This window comes from Globicephala melas, chromosome 18 (genome assembly GCF_963455315.2).
Source record: "Globicephala melas chromosome 18, mGloMel1.2, whole genome shotgun sequence".
NCBI classification, from domain to species: Eukaryota; Metazoa; Chordata; class Mammalia; order Artiodactyla; family Delphinidae; genus Globicephala; species Globicephala melas.
In genome coordinates this window covers 50,905,413-50,920,417 of record NC_083331.1, presented here as the reverse complement: position 1 = coordinate 50,920,417, position 15,005 = coordinate 50,905,413, and the positions used below count along the sequence as shown (strand labels likewise).

The 15,005-nt window shown below is 38.1% G+C and overlaps 1 protein-coding gene across 3 annotated transcripts in view; it reads right to left on the bottom strand.

Annotated features, from left to right (window-relative positions):
- The window catches only part of SCEL (sciellin), a 326,999-nt gene that overhangs the window by 192,393 nt on the left and 119,601 nt on the right, over positions 1-15,005 (bottom strand). For 2 of the 3 annotated variants that reach the window (XM_060288050.2, XM_060288049.2), the window contains one exon: positions 7,483-7,573. The exons of the other annotated variant lie outside the window; for it this stretch is intronic. The gene's annotated coding sequence lies outside the window, so the exon portion shown is untranslated. The remainder of the gene's footprint in view (positions 1-7,482; positions 7,574-15,005) is intronic. 3 annotated transcript variants of the gene reach the window in all.

Below are 15,005 nucleotides of genomic sequence, written 5' to 3'. Positions count from 1 at the left end.
AGAATGACTATATGGAAAGACAGTAAGCTCTAGTTTCTTGAATATATACAGAATTTTCAAAACCTAATCTGCCGGAGCTAGTGCAGACCACTTGTTGTTCTACTCTGAAGCCCTTCCTGTCTCTTCCACCTTCACACTCAGTAATGCCACTGGAATGGGCCATGTAGCTCCCATGAGGATAGTTTTATAAAGTTGGATGTTTTAGGAAAAAGTTGGACTCTTTGATCTTTTATCTGGTTTGTAGCTATATTTCTATTTATTCTCTCCAGGCTCTGCTTTTCTTTCCAAACCTCCTCCAGGTTATTGTGTTTGTGAAATTGCTTGCACTTTCGTTGTTTTTAATATGTACTCTACCCAGAAGCTCATAGCACTCCTGTATTGGGACTGAAGGCTGATAGATGTAGGGATAATCTGGTGTAACTAAAAGAAAAGAAAAATTATTAAACCAGTGCGAAAACAAACACTGAAATAAAATTCTGCCTGTTTTTCACAGTTGGCAGGAAAACCTCAAAATTTAATGGGATCAATTGTTTAACAAAATGGCACAGGAAATGGTCATATGAAATAAGTGCAGGGATGTTTATACACTAAGCCTGATTTTCCCGTTTAGTATACAAGGAAAATTCTCTCTTCCCTCTTCCTCGCCCTTTCATTTGTTCATTCGTTCTTTCATGATCACACATGTAAGCAGATAAAACACAGGAGCTTTTCGATTTTTAAAAATATGAAAAATGAGACAAATGGGAAGGGGTCAAACACCCTGCAAACATGGCAAAGTGTGACTGAACTGTCTTCAGTGTACACTAAAATACTGATCATTGTTTTGCCATGGGAAAATGGAATATATTGGCAGAGTTACAATTCTGTTATGTCAACCATGTATATCATAACCTTCAATATACTTTCATATATTTAACTCCATTTCCATAACTCAATATGTCAAAGTATAATGGTTTCCCAACTGAAAGAATCTTTGAGGACTTTGTATATACCCTTTGAGGCTGCAGTATTTTTTCTTAGCTTTTAGTTAGAGCTGTTTGTAATTAATAGAAACAGAATCACTCACAGCATCTGTGCCAACAACTAGTTAGTTGTTCACCAAATGAATTTTTCTTTCTTCCCAAGCACACTTTTGGGCAACATGTCATAGCCGGCTTCGCCACTGGATGTAGCCCTGCGTCTGGGTGTTGGTCAATGTAATATGAATAGAATGAACAGTGTATGGGTAGTAATATATATGTATCCCAGGGCTCACACACACAATATTCTCTCTTTTCCCCCCTTGCACCCATTGAATGGAGAAGTCTAAGAATAAAGAAAAGGATCCAGAGCCTACACTGATGCTTGGAGTAAAGCTGCCCAGTAGAGACAGCCAACCAGGTGAAGGCTGTAATATGTGTGACAAGTAAACTTTATTTTGGATTTCTAATCCATATTTGAAACTTTGAAATTTAAAGTTCTGTATTAGAGCAGTTGGCCTGTCCCAACTAATACACCAGTCTGAGAAAGTTAATGTTCTTCTATAGATCTTCATCAGCGTGAGCTGAAATGGGATACCAAGCTGCTAGCAACTGATGTGAATACAGAGACCTACTGTTTTCTCCCTTTTTCTGTCACTCATTCACAAAGTTCCAGACTAACTTAAGATAGCCCTGGCAAAGCTACTGTGAATACTCAATTCAAAAAAAATTTGGTAAGCAAAGCTATGTGCCAGAAACCAACAGGAAGTCTTCCTTTGGTTAATCACTAGATGGGAGTGGTAAATAGTTCTTAACAAAAAGGGTGGAGACCCAGAAAATGCACAGCTTAATAAAACAATTAACAAAAGGCTTGGGTAGGGAGAAACAAACCAGGTATGAAGAAATGGGGGAGAAAGGGAGGAGGAAGACGAGAAGAAGGGGGTTCAGGATGGGAGTAGGAAGCAGGGCTTGGAGAGATTCCTTGAGACATTCCAGAGGATTTTCAAAGGGACCTTGAGGTCCTGCTCAGGAATGAGGAGAAAATAGGAACAAGCACCAGTCTTGGATCTGATCCCTTCAGCCTTCTCATCATCACTCCCCATCTTCTTCAATTTTCCCTCATAAATCTTATTTTCTAACCATTTAATTGTCATTTCGTTCCCTTAGCTTTCTTTTAAAATAGATAGTCTATTTCCTGGTTTTGTCAATTATAGTCCCCTAAACTGGATACAAGCTGAAAGACTAATCAGGAGAAGTACCTCCCCATACTTTCCCAAGCCATGCTCCATAGTTACAGGTCAAGGTACACCCCAGGTATCTTGTCAGAATCTTGAGGGGACTGTCACACCAATCAAGCAATAGCAATTTCTGGATCCTTTTCTGCCACAGTGAAGCACAGATCATTGTGCAGAGCCTTGAATTTCTATGCAGCACTTTTGGTAAGACATGAAAAAAAAATCCTGCCCTAATTTTTGTGATTCTCTGGAGTTGGCTGCCACCAAACAAGGTTGAGCAATCTATTTCTCTGAAGGGAGTTCCCATCTTCCTGGGAAAATTTAGGCACATTCCTTCCTTGAAAAGAAGGGAGGGACTACGTGAACTTTGGCAGGATTTTAAACCTAACTATCTAAAAAAATGACATTTCACAATGATGACATGGTAGGGTCATGAAAATTTTGATTTGATATCGCCCACTGTCTTCAAACCATTCACAGCGCCTTTGTACATACATCACTTAGTTCTAAGATAATAGGGCTAGTAATAGCCTCATTTGCAGAGCCAGGTAGATTACTTTGTCCAAGGCTTCCAAGAGACTACTGTAGGCCTAGAACTAGTGCTTTTGTTCAAAGAATAACTAGCAAGAGGCTGGAATCTTAATGTCATCCCTTTTGAGTCAAATGTGCTTGAGTAGCCTAGATAACTCTGCCCTCTGGATCTTTATCTCTGAAATGGGGGTAGGACCTGGACCAGGTTCCTTTCCCCTTCACTCCTTTTGCTAGGAATAGAGTAGGATAGCTGCATAGGTGGTTTCAGAAGTCCCACTAGGGTATTATAGATAGAGAAGGAAACAGGGAACTTGCGGAGACCACTGTAAGTTAATGATCGCTCAAGAAAGCTATTGGAACATCATGGAAGGAAGCAGGTTTACTTAACTATAAAGCCATCAATAAAAGCATGAGATATGCTCCAGGTCATGAAGTGAAAAAAATGAGGCCTGCATCCTGCTGGTCAAGTCCAGCAAGATAATGATCCTTAGAACCAAGGACAGGAACATAAGGGAAAGGTAACATTCCAAAGTAGGAGATCCTCATTATACTGAAACCTGAGATGATTTAACATATCTTAGTATATGTTACCACCCTTCTGCTGATTTGAATAAGCATCATGACAGTCTTAGTTTGACTCTGTAGGGTCAAACACTCTCCTGCACGATGCGAAGGAGGAGCTAGTGATATAAGCCTGATGTCTACTCAAAGAATGAGGAAGAAGGTGGTCTTTTCCCCCCTCCCCACTTTCCTCTGATTATAAGAACAGAGCCCGCTAGTTCTCGGGACAGAGGCCCCTCGCCTGCCCGCTTGTATTCCTCACAAGTGTTCTATATTAATAAATCTACTTTTTGCCTACCATTTTGCCTCTCGCTGAATTCCTTCTGTGCTGAGACACAAAGAATCTGAACCTCAGTAATCCAGACACCAGGTGAATGATTCTAATTAAAAGACCCTGGGTTCAAGTCCCAATCTGGGGTTTAGCTGGGTTGAGTCCCCGCACGTAGGTTCGAGTTCCAGTCTGAGGTGTACCGTTTCACTTAGACTCTTCTCGTTTCATCCCGTGGGGCAAGGCAGGCTCTCTTTGCTTCCATCCCCACCTTCAGTAGAGAGGGGTCTTTTAGCATAATATTGAGAACTTTCCTGACTTTCCAATCTAAAGGAAACATTCAGTTCTCTATTACAATGCCCTGATTTATTTTTTCATAGAATGCATCATTACCCAAAATTATCTTTTTTTTTAAAGTATTGGTTCACTTGCCAGCCATTTGTGCCCCCCATCCATACATATATATTAGAACATAATCTCCATGTCTGCTTGTTCACCACTATATGTCAATAGTATAGTACCTAGCACACAGTAGTCACTTAATAATTAAGTGAATAAATCCAAGATGTGCTGTGAAAAGTGATCAATATTAGCTTTTGTTGGTCTTATGGGTGCTTCCCAAGAATGGGAAAATACAATACAAAGAGAACTTAACTAAGGTAAGTAAAGTAGCACAGTGACATAAAGTCAGGACTGAGGGACAGGGCAGAGGACCAGGTGGAAATGAGGATGAGACTGCATGAGCCCTGCTGAGAGCAAACTTGGCAGTGACTGGAAGGCAAGCAAAGGGAGCAGCAGAGGAGCATCTCACTTTACTTTGTACTCGAGGATATTTCTAATAGATATGACTAAGCCTGGGACCATTCTTATTAGACTTCCTAGCCATTTGGAATGTAGCCTGGGACCATTCTTATTAGACTTTCTAGCCATTAGGAATGTAACAAGTTGTTACAATTGTGATACTTATTCCTAGTGGTGTTGTGAGAATTAAAATGGATTGAAGTGTATAAAACCCTTAGTACCCTTATACAGAATAAGTAGTAGCCTCAATTCCTTGGATTTCTCCTCTCCCAGGCATATTCTGCACCTGCTTTACTTCTTCAAACATGCACTCATAGCTCCATCTTCTTCTTCTTTTTTTTTTAATGTCTGTGGTTGTGTTCCAGTAACGTGCATTTACAAGAACAGATTTGTCCTGAGGGCCAGAGTTTGCCGACCCCTGATGCAGGTCATTCTATGCCTGAAGCCATCACCATCTCCAGACTCTCCAGCTCAAGCCAAACCCTTTATTACTATTTGCTTAAGTGGTCATCATAAATTCCCGATTAAGATCTACCATCTCAAGCTCCCATAGCTCCATCTTCTAAATCATCTCTGTTCCTGCCTCTATCTCTGTCATTTTGTTTCTGTTTCTGAAAAGAACTCCCTACCCCATCACTGGTTGGCCCACCACAATCCAGTTACATAAGCGCTCTTGCTGAGACCACCAATAACCCCTTGCTGTCACAAACAAGGAGTTTGTTTAGACCCTTCCCTACTACCGCTTTGCAGCATTCACAATTCTTAAGCGTTTTCTTCTTGAAACCTCTTTTCTCCCAGCTTTTTTGACGTCACACTCACCAAGCTCCTCTCCCAATGGTGAGGCCGCTCCTTTTCACTCCCCATTGCTCGCTTTTCCTCTTCTACCTGATTTTTAAATGTGGAAATTCCTCAACAGTGCAGAAGATCAGCCTTTGACCTTCTTCTCTATCTTCATTTTTTAAATATTTGTATCCACTCGTATGTTTTAAATCTATCTATATTCCAACTTCCAAACGAATAGCCTCCAAATACAGAGCTCAGCTCCAGATCTGTGTAGCCAAATGTCCCCTTGACATGTCCACTTGGATATCCTCCAGACATCACGAACTTAACATGTCCAAAACAGAACTCTTGCCCTCCCCTCATTGCAGTCGTAGCCAACACACTCCTCTTCCAGTCTTCTCCATCTTGGCAAATGAGACCTCCATTCACTCAGAAAAGAGCAAGTCTCTTCCTCAACCAAGTAATGGCCAATTCATTACTAAGCCCTGCCAATCTTCTCTCCAAATGAAATTTTGACTCTTTTTCTCTTCACCTCTACTTCCTTTATACTGGTCTTACCTCCAACATCTGTCATCTGAATTTTTTTTCCTTAAAATTTTGTGCATCTTCAATTCATTCTGAGAATTCCTATGATATCCTAGAATGATCATTTTAAAATTAAATTTGATCGTATCACTCACCAGCAAATAGAATAAAATTTGTCTTTTCCATGGCCCATTCAAATAATCCAGCCTCTGCCTACTTCTAAAGCTTCATCTCATCTCAGTTTCTCATCCCTTGCCATGCACCAAGTACATGGTATTCTTCCACCCTTTACATTGGCCAAGATGTTTCCTACTCCTGCAACTTTGCACAACCTGTTTCTTTTGGATAGAATGTTTTTCCCATCCCCTTTACCTGCCTCCTCTGAGTAACCATGCAGATTTCCATTCAAATATTTTCTTGATTCACCAATCTAAACTATAACTTCTCCCAGTTTTTCCTGAACTCTATTTAGCACAATTGGTAATTATTTAGCTGTACATGTGATTATCTATAATAGTTACCTATAATTATCTATAATATAAATTAATATATTTAATATTAATATATACAATATTATATGTAATTATATATTTATTTATATTTTTATATATGTAAACTTACATATATGTAATTATATATCTGATATAATTATATATAAATATACACATACATATATATGTATCTGTAATTATATGGCTGTACATGTGATTGTCTCCTCAACTAGACATCAGGGACTATATATGTTTTCCTTGCTATTATACATCCTGCACTTAGCACAGTGCTTGGAACATACTGTGCATACAATAAATCATTTTTTCATAAAAGATTATCATTACTTAGTAGTAGTAATAAAAATGTTTATAGTAGTATAGACCTAAATCCCTTTTTTTAAAGCCTTTGAACCAGAAGTGTCTGGGAATTCAGAAATGTTCTGATTTTTGGAGTAACATGGTACACATACTACATTATGGAAGAATCCCGGCAGGATCTGGGGTAGCAACTGTAATCAAACACTAATATTTCCACAGCTAAATGTACAAATATTTATAATAAGTAGAACCAGTTAAAACTACAAATAGCCCCACATCAAGTCAGGTCCAAATTTATCACCAGTGAAGCTATGAAAACAAAGTCTTTGAGTTTTCAGAAGAGTTTGGATTTGTGAATTGCCCATAAAGGATTGAGGAGTTGCCCCATCCCTGCCATGATTTCTGGCTTTCATAAGAGATGCCACAGAAAAGCTCACTTTACCCATGTGATAAAACACTTGACATTTACTCAGACCGACCCAAAATAAATTCAAACCACTCACAAGGGAATAACTGACTCTCAGTGGACTCCAGTTACATGGACTTTTCACCATGAAATTCACTCTCACTGAACTAACCACCTCCTGGGAGCACTTGAAACTCTCCATTTTGCAACAGATGATTTGGGAGGAAAAAATAATTAAGGAATCTGTCCAAAGCCAGGATCAATGCGGCCTGAGAAGCATTTAACAATAAAAGTTCTGCATATACATATAACCATTCTTTTTTAGATTCTTTTCTCATATAGGCCATTACAGAGTACTGAGTAGAGTTCCCTGTGCTATGCAGTAGGTCCTTACTAGTTATCTATTTTATATATAGTAGTGTATATATGTCAATCCCAATCTCCCAATTTATCCCTCCCTCCCTTTACCCCCTGGTAACCATAAATTTATTTTCTACATCTGTAACTCTATTTCTGTTTTGTAAGTAAGTTCATTTGTTCCCCTTTTTTAGATTCCACATATAAGTGATATCATACACTATTTGTCTTTCTCTGTCTGACCTACTTCACTCAGTATGATAATCTCCAGGTCCATCCATGTTGCTGCAAATGGCGTTATTTCGTTCTTTTTTTATGGCTGAGAAATGGCTGTACACCTGAAATTAACACAACATTGTAAATCAACTATACTCCAATAAAAATTTAAAAAACAAATAAAAAAATTTTTTAATTAAAAAAACAATAAAAGTCCTGCCTCATCCATCCCTGCCCTTGCCCCCGCTCATGGCTTATTCGCCTTCTATGCTAATAACTTTCCTGAAACTTCCAAGTGTGTTTGTGCTTGCCTTATAAATGCTTTCACCTTTAAATTCAACACAATGCTACACGTTATTGATTATTCTTTGTAATGACTGTTTTATTTTAAATTACTTTATCCATAAAATAATTAAGTATTTATGAATTTTTTCTGTCAAAAGTTAACAATAGGGCTTCCCTGGTGGCGCAGTGGTTGAGAGTCCGCCTGCCAATGCAGGGGACACGGGTTCATGCCCCGGTCCGGGAAGGTCCCACATGCCGCGGAGCGGCTGGGCCCGTGAGCCATGGCCACTGAGCCTGCGCGTCTGGAGCCTGTGCTCCACAACGGGAGAGGCCACAGCAGTGAGAGGCCCGTGTACCGCAAAAAAACCCCACAAGAAACCAAAAAAAAAAAAACACTTAACAATAGACTCATAATAAAAATGGACTAATTAAGGGGGGAAATTCAAGATGCTTCATAGTCTGTCAAAATATGTCTAGGTTCTTGGAGTCACGTCTTCTTGCCTTTTACCACCATCCTGTGAGGGAAAACAACTCTTCTAAAATAAATCTCAGGCAAGTTTTTGGATGAAAATCTGGATTTTAAAACACCTGATAAATTACTGTCTCTACTTTAAAAAATGGAAAAATCATTCTCACTATAGTGTTACTGGCATGAATCTTTGACACATAAAGGTATTTTTGATAGTTATACCATATAGTTATTATGTCAGAAAATAAACCACCTTTGAAGGCATCACCAGCCTACTTCAAGTAAGTAGGCTACTTTAGCCTATTAGCCTACTTTTAAAAAGCCTTCTATTAGCCTACTTCAAAAAAAATAAAAGAACAGTAAGATTCAGTCAAATATTCATAAGGGAACAAGAAGAATATCACCAATAGGTGGGGTTCACTTTCGCAAATAAGAAAGTATTTTATAAATATCTTTAACTTGATGCCCAAATGTACATTTTAAATATGTTCAATAGTAAAAAGACATGATAATATCACATCTTTAATGTTAACCGTCACGTACACTATCTCCAAAAAAGCAATTTTCTAAGACAACATTATTTTTCTTAATTTTCCTTCCATATTTGTAATTGTAAAATAAATGCTAGATGCAACTTTATTTTATCTGAAGTCAGAGCCACATAGATATGTCTCAGAGCTGGTGGCCTACCAAGAGGTACATATTAAAAGAGGCAAAAGAACTGCTGGTGACATTTTATTCAGCCTTAAATCAGTAGAGACAGAGAACTTTAGAGAAGTGTAACTTATACCCCTCTTAAACTAGGAAAAGGGATAAACATGGAGATGCAGCTAGAGTCATTTTAAACTCTTTTTTTCTTTTTAAATTTATTTCTTAAATTGTGATAAAATATACATAACATAAAAGTTGCCATTTCAACTATTTTTAAGTGCATAGTTCTGTGACTTTAAAGTACATTCATGTTGTTATGCAACCATCACCTTTATCCATCCCAGAACTTTTTTAGCTTCCCAAACTGAAACTCTATACCCATTAAACACTAACTCCCATCCCCCACTCCCCCAGCCCCTAGCAATCACTATTCTACTTTACATCTCTGTGAACTGAACTATTCTAGGTACCTCATACAAGTGGAATCATACAATATTTGTCCTTTTGTGACTGGCTTATTCCACCTAGCATAATACCCTCAACATTCATCTATGTCATAGCATGTGTCAGAATTCCGTTCCTTTCTAAGGCTGACTAATAGTCCACTGTATGTACATACCACATTTCCTTCAACCATTTATCCGTCTATGGGCACTTGGGTTGCTTCCATTTTTTGGCTATTGTGAATTATGCTGTTTAAACACTTTTTTAAAAACATGTCTCGTAAAAGGAAACATTTCTTGTAAAATATTGGCTAGAAAAATTTCTCAACAAGAGAAAACTGACACCCTATGCTTCAAGTGAAAACCTATTCAGTTATTCAGTAATCCTACAATCACCTTCCCTCAAGTTAAGGGTTGTTTCATTAGATGAAAAGTATACTATCCTCTTAACCAACTTCCCTCCAGATCACCAAACAGTTTTAGAATTCATGTGAAATAGAGATTGTAATAAAACATCCTATTGTTACTAAATTTGTGCCACTGAAAAGACAATCATTTGCCAAATTCACCAAGATAGTAACAAGAACAGAGAAAAAAATCCTTGTCTTCCAATTTTCCAGGGAATTGGGTTGACATCAACTCTGTGGATACATGTAAGCTTCAGAATCAAAACAGTCCAAAAACCAAGTAGATTATAGGAAGAATTTAGGTCTATCCTAAACCCCACATTGGGAGGTTTATTATTAAGACTTCACTTTAATATGGTCCCTTGCAATGAAGTTTTAAATGAATGACTCCCCAGATTTTCTCATAAAAGGTGTAATATGGAAGACACCTAGAGATTATCTTGGACAATTCGTCATTTTACATCAGGCCAAGAGGGAGTATTTTCCCATTATATCATATAGCCCGTTGCCTTAAATCATTTTAGGAATAACAAGGGAGATGAGTTAATTAGTAACAACCTATGTCTCCTTTTATGTCTAAAAGGATGATTCTAGCATACTTTGATGGTTTTCAAGGCAGCACACTAAAAAGTTATCATTTCATATTTTCAGGCTGCAGAGATTGAGTGCCATGAAGTTGAAGGTATCCAAACCTTTCATCTTAGGAACTGCTATTAAAGTGGATGTGTTTATCAAAGGCCAGATCTTGTTGATAGCTCACCTGATCGAATGCTTCTTGGAGATGAACTATTCATCTGGGAGAACTATCACACTGCTCAGTAATACATGCAATTCCCTTCTCGCAAGTCTAGTGCTGTTTCCTTAGATGAAAATTATGGTCCTGCCCTCCTCACGCTCGCCCTTCCTCCCAATCAGTGTCCTAATGTTGCCTCTCAGTGTGATTTTATCACGAAGGCACAGAGAAATAACTCTGGAGGTTTTTCATACTACAAAGAAATCGTAATACAACACTACTGTTGCTTCTAAATTTGTGCCACTCAAAGCTGACATTTTGTCGTCTGTTTAAAAATACTGTGCTCTGTCTCTCAAACAATGTCACATAAAAAGCAAGCTAAAGGGAAAGAAAAGTCGTACTTTTTTGTCTAACAAAGGATTCAATCTTTGCAGCAAATGCTGAACAAACAGGTATTTTTTGTTTTAAGTCGGGGCATGGGGGTGGAAAGCAACTTTGCATACTTCCAAATCTATAAAATCAATAAATTAGGGAAATTATTATTTATATCACAAAGGAATTTTTATGTTTTTCATATATGGACTCACTAAGCCTCGATTCAGCCTTTGAAATCTTGCATGAGTTCATTTCATTGACAATATAAATTACACCCACAACAGCAAAAGCAAAGGAGTCTGGGAAATAATATTCTCAGGCTTCCAGTCCTGTGATACAAGGGAGAGCATAAAAGCGTGGAAATAAATGCTGAATTTATGTGTATATATATACTTGGAGGGAGAGAGTCATAATATAGAATATATTCGTCACACACACACACACATCTGCCAAGTTGGGTATGTATGATCTCGGAGACACAGCAGTGAGCAGTCCTGAAGAGAGATCTTAGTTCCCTGCCCAGGAATTGGACCTGGGTAGCCTGGATGAAAACCAGGAATCCTACTGCTAGACCACCAGGGGCTAGAGGCTAGAAGCAAAATGGCCCTGGCTCTTGCCCCCGTTTGAAAGCAAGAAATATTTCTAGGAGGCAAAACCTGTAAAAATAGGTACGAAGTTTATTATTATTAGAGACACAGCACAACAAGTGCGAGAGCACACAGAGAAACAGCTTGTTTATTTGAGACTGAAGCAAGGCAGAGATACACACCCGGAGAGAAAGGATGTGGACGTCCCCCCTAATGAGGAGGAGTGCAGTAAAGAGGTGATTTAAATCACTTATATAGGACAATTCTTCCAGGTCTTTGATTACCTTTGGCCAATTAATCTTCTTTTTTCACAACTGACTTGCCCTAGGAACCTCTCCAACATGCGTGCGCAACTTTTTGCTAAAATGGATTCCACCGCAGAGGCCTGTGGGGGTCTTGGCATCACCTATTATGGGGTGGCACCCTCCCGCTTTGACCTCCAAAGAGTCATTCTGTGAAGTCGGGGAAGTTTCCTTGACCTCAGGAGTGGTCATCTTATCTCTTTATTCCAGCAGAGCTCAGCTTCTGCCACTAGCTTTGTCCTTGGAGTGTCTGGGAGAAAACAAAGCTTCAATTTTACTCCACTAGCAGACAGCAGCTATCTCCTACCTCAGGTAAAGGGTTTCCCTTTCTCACTTATCAACTGTGCTAGCCTGAGGTCACACCATCCAGACAGATGGCTTCCTACATGGAACCATCTCTAGGCTCTTCCACAGAGATGGTTATAACACTGCTTTGTGAACTGTCACCCCCTTATTTTACTCTTACACGCTCTTCTTAATGTTGTCACAGTTATACAGTAATGCAGAGTTCAAACAAAATTTTTTTTAAAAAAGCCAGTTAAGCCTGGCAATTCCATTTATGAATTAGATGAAGAAAGCTTTCTTCCTAAGACTTTGTCTAGAGCAGCCAGCTGGCTTGCATTTATAAGCCAGTTTCAGCATTTGCTCTTGTGTTTGCATCTGAGTAGTTCTCATTTGGCAACATTTCTTGAATATCCACCCTAAAGCGAAACAAAGAGAAACCACAGACATTTCCCTGGATGAACATACATTCTACTTAGTTTCCTGAGGACTTATTGAGCAGTAGAAACTTTACATACATTTATGCACATCATTAATAAATCTGCAAGGCAAATATTATTATCCTAATTTTCAAAAAAAAATTAAATGAAAAGGAGAAACTAAATATCTTGCAAAACCCCAGCTCCAATCTAATTACTGCTAACATAGAAACACGTAAGAAGTAGTATATCAACAAGCCCACCTGAAGTGCGGAAGTACTGAAAGGATGCAGAACTAAGCAGAGGGGGAGATAAGTACACGGAAAAACACAGGTTAAACACAGGTTACTGAAGCAAATCAATTACCCCAGGTCCCCTTTAAAAAGCAAAAACAAAACACTTATACAAAACTCTTGCACTAACTCCTTATGACACTTAAAGCAGCATGTTTTAAATTTACAACAACATTGCTAATTTAGCATTCACTTTTGCTTTCTAACATGTCAATTTTCTCTGAACAATGGATAGTATTATGCACTAAATTTTGGCACCATCCACATAAAAGCTCCAATTTAATTAAGAATCTATGATTATACAATCACTTCCAATGAAAATCTGATGTCTAAGTGTGGCTGTATATTAACAAGTATAATGAGATACGACCAGAGTTCATAGGATTTAGCTACAGCAAAGACAAAGTTCACCTTGCCTGGCATAGGTACTAATAGTCCCAGGCTCCTGCCATTCATTGAGTTTATAGACTGGCCTCAATAAATCACTGGTCAGAGTTTTAGCCTCTCCAGTTCTACCATCCTGTGAGTGAACCCAGTCAAAACAAAGAGGAACATGAACAATAATCTAGTAAATAAAACAACTAATTTGGAAAATTTAGGCCAAAACAACTTTCTTGCAAGTAGGACTTCTGTACTGCCTCAGCTGCCCTCTTCACGTCAGCCATATGTTCTCAGTCTTACTGTCCTTCATGGCCTTTAATTCTTTGAGACACATATAATAGTAAACATAAGACATTGCCTTAGAAATAAGTTTCTGGAATGAAAAAAGATCAACTTAACAAATGAGGCTATTTTTTGAGGTTATTTTTAAAAGCAAAAAATTGTTTCTTGCTTGGAAATCACATTAACCCCCCAATTTTCTTTTAAGGATAAAACTTTTGACTTAGCTTGTCCAAGCAATAGTCTGTTATCCAAATTTCCAAAGACTTAGCCTACTGCTTTTCCTAAAGAATGGTATTTGGTATTACTGGGTTCATGTAGTTCAGACATTCATGTCTTAAGCAAATCAAAGATTTAGTTATGCCAGCCAATCAGTCTTCCTGCTTCTGTTTGTCACTACAGGGCTCCAGCAGGACTCGCAGACACAGAACAGTATCCCATGGTCTCTTCAGTTCATCACAATAGTCATTTCCAAGATGAAAAGTTTGGCTTAAATTTTCCTTAAAGTTCTTTTCAGCCTTTAATGTTGGCTAATTTTCAACATGGATTTGACTACCGAGACTTTATGTAGCCAAAATAACAAATCCAGGCGAGTAAAAAGCAAATAGGCAGTTATTTTGGTGTCCTATGGATACAATTTTAAAGGCTGACCATCTCCCGACAAGATTGGAATTACCGTAATTACATTTTATTGTCCACCCAAAACCACCATGCACACTTTCAAGTGGAATAAAGCATGGCTTGGTTAAGAGCAGCAAGTGGATGCAGGTCTCATGACCCAAGGTAGTGGTTCTCAAATATCCTCAATTCTGCCCTGGCTCCAGTCATTAGAATCCCAACCCAACCTCAATCACATACACACAGAGTAATTTTTGATCGAATGATAAGATTTTTCCCATAGCTACAATCTAAGTCAACTTGTGTGGGGTAGACAAAAGCAAGAGATGATCACAAAGCCTTGTCACAAATCTAATCATATCTTCTACTGAAGGACCAGACTAAAGCTACCTGAGTCAACTCCTACAAAATTGTTCATGATTACAACATATGTTTAAAGGAGAATTTTTCTTAAAATGGGAATTTCTTAGCAGTCACTCAAGAAGCACTCTTAAGTCTCTTGCTCTTCCCTCTTCCCCAATAACTAAGTCTTAATGTAATTAGCACCTTACAACTATAGGTAACTGTCTATGTATCTCTGAGATTTAATCACTTACATTATTTTCATACCATGATTAATTGTTATGGACCTGCCTGTCATCTCTCTTCATCAAAAGTGAGAACTTTGATCTTTTTCTTTCCCCACTGACCTATGTCTTCCATTGATTTTTTTCTTTCCCCACTGACCTATGTCTTCCACACTCTTTTGGGATATAAACACTCAAAGGTATTTTATAAACAAAAATCCCCCAAGTCAAAAAAACATATTTCAATTGTTTTTACTTCTTTTCTAATCTCTGAAATACCTCATTAAATACAGTTTTAATGTTCCATTCATTAATAGCACCAATTTAATATGACATTAAGAAGAAATATGTAAGCAATTAAAACTTCTTTCAAATTAGAAATTTTCTTTTGACATGTATTATAATTGTCAACCTCCTCTGTTCCAAATATGAATTTAAGCAAGTGACATTTACCTCCAGCTCCT